Source organism: Rhinopithecus bieti, unplaced genomic scaffold, assembly GCF_001698545.2.
Source record: "Rhinopithecus bieti isolate Rb0 unplaced genomic scaffold, ASM169854v2 scaffold_25987, whole genome shotgun sequence".
NCBI lineage: Eukaryota > Metazoa > Chordata > Mammalia > Primates > Cercopithecidae > Rhinopithecus > Rhinopithecus bieti.
In genome coordinates this window covers 650,068-657,396 of record NW_016812078.1, presented here as the reverse complement: position 1 = coordinate 657,396, position 7,329 = coordinate 650,068, and the positions used below count along the sequence as shown (strand labels likewise).

Here is a 7,329-nt window from a genome sequence, read left to right as displayed (position 1 = left end):
TTTTTTTTTTTTTTTTTTTTTTTTTTGAGATGGAGTCTCGCTCTGTCGCCCAAACTGGCGTGCAGTGGCCGGATCTTCAGCTCACTGCAAGCTTCGCCTCCCAGGTTTACGCCATTCTCCTGCCTCAGCCTCCCAGGTAGCTGGGACTACAGGCGCCCGCCACCTCGCCGGGCTAGTTTTTTGTATTTTTTTTTAGTAGAGACAGGGTTTCACCGTGTTAGCCAGGATGGTCTTGATCTCCTGACCTCGTGATCCGCCCGTCTCAGCCTCCCAAAGTGCTGGGATTACAGACTTGAGCCACCACGCCCGGCCTCAAAACCTTTCTTTAGTGGAAAGAGAGAAGTCACTTTTAATCTTTTTGGGGGAAATAGTATTGCTTCTCAAAATATTTAAACTTGTTGCAATTTCCAAAGGAGGGAATTAAATAAGTTGAGTGATGTTTAAAGTCCCCTTTGAGTTTGATCATTCTAAGTTCTATTATTTTAAGGAGGTCAGAGAGAGAGAGAGAGAGAAATAAAGAATGTAGGTGACTCAGTTGTGGTCTGTGGGGAAAACCATTTTTATCTAGAAACAGTCAATCTGAGTTCAAGGTTTCCCTTTGTCACTGTGGGTGCTGGGGCAAGTCATTGGCAATCTCCCACAACTACTACATTCTTCCCATTTCACAGAAGTCTTGCAGGAGTCCAATGTGCTCATGCATATGAAATCCTTGGAAAAGCACAACAGTGAGGCAAGAGCTGCTGTCAGTGATTCCCTCGTGACCTGTTCTGGTCTTTGCATGCCATCTTGGAGCCAGTCTTTGCAGTGCCGGGTATGGACACCTAAGACCCACCCGGGCATCCTTCATTGACCTACACAGGGTGACTTAATGCGCTTCCTACTCAGGTGAGAATTGGAGTTAATTATTACATATTTAAGGGTTTTTTCTGGTTAGAAACATGCAATGATAAGATTCTTCTAGGAGCATTAAAATCAAAACAAAACCGTGGGCTGAGTGAAACCTTATGTCCTGACTTTGTCAGTCACTGTATCTGCCCACATAATGACACTTGTAGCCAGAACTCCCCTGTCCATCTCTCCAGTCTATATCTTGACCACTGCCCCCATCACTCTGAGTCCAGATCCAGACACACTGGGCTTCTCTGAGGTCTTCCAATATTCCATGCTTCCTCTTTGCCTTTGCACACGCTGTTCCCTCAGCCTGGAAAGCTCTTCCCTCCTCCTCTTCCCTCTTAATACATGTGCTCAGTCATCAGATCTCAGCTGAATTGTTACCTCACAGAGGCCAAGTTCTAAGCCCTGTGATAAGCTTCATAGCACGGTGAACCTTGCCTTTGAAGAGTTACAAATAAAATTTTACATTCATTTGTGGATCATTTGATTTATGTTCATCTCCTCAATTAGACAATAAGCTCTGTGAGGGCAGGGGCAGGGAGGTTTTCTGTGTTTATCTCCTACTGTATCCCCAGAAGCAGGACAGTGTCTATCACATTGTTAGGGGCTCAAAACTGGTATGCTGAATAAATTAATGTCTGTAGGTCTATAGCTCACACTCAGAAGGCACATATTTCCTGCCCATTTCTGCTCAAGTTACATGATAGGTGCTGAATAAACAAGGCTGTTCTTGAGCGATTTATTTGAATGTCTTAAACATGACTACAGATGCTTCTTCTGGAGAAGGTCTGCCTCAATCTCAACCTCTTTATTGCAGGAAGATTCTGTATTCTCAGTAGGTATACTCTGCATTTTTCTGACTAACCAACCATTTTAGATGCTGCAGGCTCTTCCTGCTGCTCTGTAACCCCTCAGTAGCTGAGGGGGGAGGGAATGGGAGTGACCTCTGGTTTACTATCTTCTTTTCATTTCTCACTCACTGTATACAGTGGAGATTCCAAACCGGTTGGCATTGGTCTGATAGGTACCACCCTGTTACTTGGATTCATTAAGCATCTATCTAGGAAGAAGTGTTTGGGCACCTGTCTATGCAATATTTAATAAAGAACTTGTGTAGCATTTCACACAGCACCCCAGCCTATATTACTTGATTTTAACTTCACAATACTATTGTGAGAAGATAGCATTTTCCAAATTTTACACACAAAATCCAAAGACTTTTTAAGTTAATTGTCTAAGGTCACACAGCAAGTATTTTTAAGAGCAAACCTGGTTCTTTCAATTTCAGTGTTTTATGTTAATATATAACATGCCCTTGGTACCTATGTTTGGCAGGCTCCATAACACATCATACTTATTCCTTATATTTTACAGCATTTCTCTTTTTCCAAATGTGCTATGTTAATTCATGTGATACAATAACTTCCTGAGGTAAGTAGGGCAAGTACTCATCTCATTTTTATAAAGAAGTGAGTAGGTTTCCAGTGGCTAAATGACACATCTCATTAGTAGAATGGCTCAAGATAAATTTCGGTTCCCTGCTGTCCAGGTGACTACCTGTGGTAGACAGAATGGCTCCCCAAAGATGTCCAAATCCTAACCCCCAAAACCTGTGAATATGTTACCTTACATAGCAAAAGGGACTTTGAAAATGTGGCTAATTTAAGAGCCTTGAGATAGGGAGATTATCCTGAATTATCTGGGTGGGGTCGATGTAATCACAAGCGTTCTTATAAGAGGGAGGCAGGTGGGTCAGAGTTGGGGAATGAGCTATGATGATGGAAGCAGGGGTCATAGTCAGAGAGAGAGTGGGCGAGCTTTGAAGATGCTATGCTACCAGCTTTGAAGGTGGAGGAAGGAGCCACAAGCCAAGGGATGGAGGTGGCCTCTAGAAGCTAGGAAAGGCAAGGAAACAGGTACTTCCTTGCAACCTCTAGAAGACACCAAAGGCTCTGCAGACATCTTGATGCTAGGATTTCTGAGTTCCAGAACTATAAGATAGTACATTTGTGTTGCTTTAAGCCACTAAGTTGTAATTTGTTACAGCAGAAATAGGGACCTAATACACCACTCTGAACAATGACTGACCTCAGCAGGGAAGATAGTACATTTGTGTTGCTTTAAGCTACTAAGTTGTGGTAATTTGTTACAGCAGAAATAAGGATCTAATACACCACTCTGAACAATGACTGACCTCAGCAGGGAAGGAGACAATCAGACTACTTCCCGTTAACCCAAAACCCCAGGCCTGGAGGGAGGAACCGGGGCAGGTCAGAGACAGGCCTTGGGATGCTGATAGGCCAGTACTCTACAAGCCTCTGCTGTCTCACAGGGAGATGTGGGGCCTGCTGTTCTTCTTGCTAAAGTCTTCCAGTGGCCTCCCAGGGCATGAGGAGTAAATCCCAAACCCCCTAACACAGCCCACCTCTCTAGCCTCATCTCAGCCCATCTCTCCCTCAGTCACCACACTACAGATGTTTCTGCCTTCTTCCTGTTGCTAGTCTCGCCTTAGAATCTCACAGGGAACCTTCTGATCACCTCCTCAGGGAGCATTTACCTGACCACTTCTCCAAAGTGTCCCCCAGTCATTCTCTGACAACTACTTTTGTTTTCTTTATAATGCCCGGTAATACCCGTGACTTTATTTTTAAATATATTTTAAAATTTTTGGTTCTGGGGTACATGTGCAGGATGTGCAGGTTTGTTACATAGGTAAACGTGCGCCATAGTGGTTTGCTGCACCTATCAACCCATCACCTAGGTATTAAGCCCAGCATGCATTAGCCATCTTTTCTAATACTCTCCCTCCCCTCCCCATCCCCAACAGGCCCCAGTGTTGTTCACTCACATTGTCTGTGTCCCTCACTAAAATGTATACCCATGAGAACTATCCATGTCACAGCTCTGTCCCAAGTGCCTGAGTATGTTTCCCATTCAAAAAGTATTTGTTGAATGGATGAATAGACCTGAGGCAGCCTTCCAACAGGAGCACCTTTCTTCCAGCATCGTCTCTAGCCCTGCAAGAGGAGTTTCTGCTTAGATATGAATGCTGAGAACCATCAGAATCTTTTTCTCTGCAGGATTTCTGGCTGCCTTTAGACATAAGCCTGGCGCTCACATCTGGGCCATGGTGTGCTCTTCTTGAACATAACTTCCATAGAACAGCAATATCAGATATAGCCACTCTGTGACTGTAATGGAGCAAAAGAAAACAAGATGACCCCATAATCATGTCTAGACCCAGACAAAAATAAGAACATTGTCCGAACCACAAGAATGACCAAAGATGCTCCTTTCCTGGCTAATATGAGCCACTTCTGCTTCTTTATTAATTATACCTTTAGCGTCATCTCATTCCTTCTACCTTCTAGGTAAGAATTATTAAGATACCCAGTCCTAGAATTACCTCTGCTTCCTGATAACATCCAAAATCCAGAGCAATCTCTCCCTTCCCTGAATCCTCCCCAGTATCACCTAACCCAAGCCCAAATCCCCCAAGAAGTCCTTTATCACATCCTCTTACTGAGCTGCCTCATGGCTACCCATGCTATCTGTGTGTTATCCCTCATTGCAACAAGTCCATAAACCCAACATCGTCTGACTTCAGTTCTGTAGCGGGAGGACATTGGCAAAGTGGACTGGAAGGCAGGCCCAACTTTTTTGCTATCTGTGAGGGAGAAATTCTAGTTGGGCAAACAGGTCAGCTAGAAAAGCCTGAACTGCTTTGCCAATGAAACAATAATACTGGATGCATCTGGGTGCACATTACCCAACTGGCACAAGACAGAGGCTGGTGGGGTTCCTGGTGGAGCTGCTTCCTTACAGGTGCATGGCAGGAAGGGGCCCAGCAGGGGCAGCTGTGGCCTGCCTGGCTGGCCTCAGAGGTGCCTCTGCCCAAGCCACAGCTGCTCCCCACTGCTAATCTATCCAAGTCAATCTCCTCAACACAGTGCAAAAGCCCCTCCCGCTGCCACTGTTTTCCCTGTCCCATTTCCTGTGCTTCTTACATTCCCCCTCAGACTCTTCTCCCTGCCTGAGCTAATCTTGTTGATTTCCCCACCGCCTCCCTCCTCCACACCACCCCACAGCCTGCACCTCTGTCACAGGTCTGTGCATCTGCACCAGCGGGGGTCTGGCCTCTGGCCTCCTTCTGCTTTTAAAGCCCTGCTTAATGATTAACTCACATCTTCCCCAAAGGCTTCTTGGCTGAGCCCAGTTGGTTGCCCAAGCTGATAGCAGCTGCTCTCAACATTTACAAAGGGAGCTCCAGTGATGGTAGCTGACTGGGGTGATTTACGGGGTTTGGCTGTGGTGGGAGTGGGGTTCACATAATTCAGCTCCATACCTAGAGCCTAAACTTCCCCAGGGCAGAGGTTTCTTTTTTCCCCTGGGTTTTTGACCACTTCCTCCCCAGTACCCAGAAGCTGACTAGCCAGCGCTCAGCACTCCGGAGGTTCAGTGCCCTATGAGAAGGTCAGTCAAGAGACTGTCTCCTACAGGACTGGGGAATGATCCTGCTTCTCAGGTGATCAATGCCTGCAGCTGGCAGGAATTTTCAGGGATTCTAGAAGCACGTCCATTATCTTGATGGGCCCAAGTTGTTCCTAACTCTGAGCTTCATGGCTTTCTATCCACAAAACCTTGGTCCTGGGATATTTTTACTTCTCAATCTAGACATCTGCCAGCTTGTCTGACTACCACAGGGCCCAGCTCACTTTAGTTAGGGGTAGAGTCAATCTCTGATGTCTTTCTCATCAACCTCCTCAGGTAAACACTGATGACTCTTTAGAGAGCAAGGTTAAAATTACATCCAAACAAATTTTTATTAAAGGGGGGTATTGGGATAAAGGACGCTCTGCTACCTTACAGAAAACCAGGTTAATCTAAATGCACAGCTGTGGGGAAATGCGCAAGATAGGATGTTAAGTGAAAAAAGCAAAGGTTACAAAACAATATACACATCATGAGCTCATATTTATACTCATATATATTATTTTTATGTACAGAAAGAGTTAAAAGGATATTTACCAAACTATTCCATAGCAGGAGTTATGAAAGGGCTTTCAATATTTAACCTTTCTAAATAATTTCAATTCTTTTACAAAGTTATATTTGTTATTTACAATCATTCAAAAATAATTTTTTTAAAAAATGGATTTGGGATAGCAGCTCTTACTTTCATCCCATTTAATTATATTTTTTGAATCTACAAAAAATACACAATTTTCCTTCACCATTTAAAACATACTACATTTACTTTATGTATACTTTCTTTGTTTAAATTTTTATCATTTCCAATTTATTCTTTACTTTTTAAACATCTCAAAGCACTTTGGATTTCCCACAAGCTTCGTATTGATGCTGTCGTGTGGAAATTCGAGAAGGGATCATTCTAAACCCCTCAGAAAAACAGCTCCTTGGGGAAATGGTTGAGCGGCAGTTATTCATTGTATTCTTTCAACATACATTATTGAGTGCTACTGAGTACCAGGCTGTGTGCTTGATGCCAGGGCCTAAATAGTTGATACAAAAGGAATTGCAATTTAAAGGAAACACTCTAGGCTCTTCCGGTGCCCTGGAGCCACAGGCTTGCCCCAACAGTGTAGGGTAGTGAGAACCCAGTACCTCTGCCTAATGGCCTCAGCGGCTTATGCCAGTTAGGGATTGGGTCAGATGCTAATAACAATTGCCAAAAATAACACAGGCTTAAGTAAGATAGTTTATGTTCCTTTCATTTAAACAAGCAAGTCTGGAGCTCGGCAGTCCAAGGTTGCTACAGCAAGTCACGGTCACCAGGGACCAGACTCCCTTTGCCTTTCTCAAGGTCACAAGTTGGTGCTAGAGCCTTAGCCATCTTGTCTTCATTTCAGGCAAGAACCAGAAAGAAGAGGAAAGAGCTAGAAACTCCAAGTAAATATATATACCCCTTTTAAGAAGCTTTTCTGGAAGTCTGACCCAATGATCTCTGCTTCCATCTTATGGGCCATAGCTGCCTGCCAGGGAGACTGGAAAATAGAGACTTTTAGCCAGCCACACTGCCTTGCCATGTACAGTAAAAAAGTGGCTTTTAAATACTGGGTGGGCAACCAGCAGTTCCTGCCCCAGGGTGATAGGTGAAAAGGTGACTTCAAATATGAAGGCCTCAGACCTGGAGGGTTTTTAGATTTGGAAGTAAAATGGTTCAAGAAGTGACATAAAGAAAGGAGGAGAGAGAAATTATTCAACAAAGACTGATTTGGAGGCTAAGGTCTGCAGGTACTCCAGGTAACAAAGGGAAAGAAGGCCCCACTCTTGGCCTCAAAGTCCAGTGGGGGTGGACATCTCACCAAATACTAAGAAATTAAATAAGATAATACTTGTAAAGCCTTCAGATGTCACCTCTCTTTTGAAGTCTTCCTCAAAGTTAGTCTTTTTTTTTTTTTTTTTTTTTTTTTT

General features: G+C 44.0%; 1 protein-coding gene and 1 long non-coding RNA gene across 2 annotated transcripts in view; one reads left to right on the top strand and one right to left on the bottom strand.

The window, feature by feature from the left end:
• LOC108544445 (uncharacterized) overlaps positions 1–7,329 on the bottom strand; it is an 86,530-nt gene that overhangs the window by 61,629 nt on the left and 17,572 nt on the right. The gene's annotated exons all lie outside the window — the stretch shown is intronic.
• The window catches only part of LOC108544443 (uncharacterized), a 33,999-nt gene continuing 27,332 nt past the window's right edge, over positions 663–7,329 (top strand). The window contains exon 1 of the mRNA XM_017895549.1: positions 663–885. The gene's annotated coding sequence lies outside the window, so the exon portion shown is untranslated. The remainder of the gene's footprint in view (positions 886–7,329) is intronic.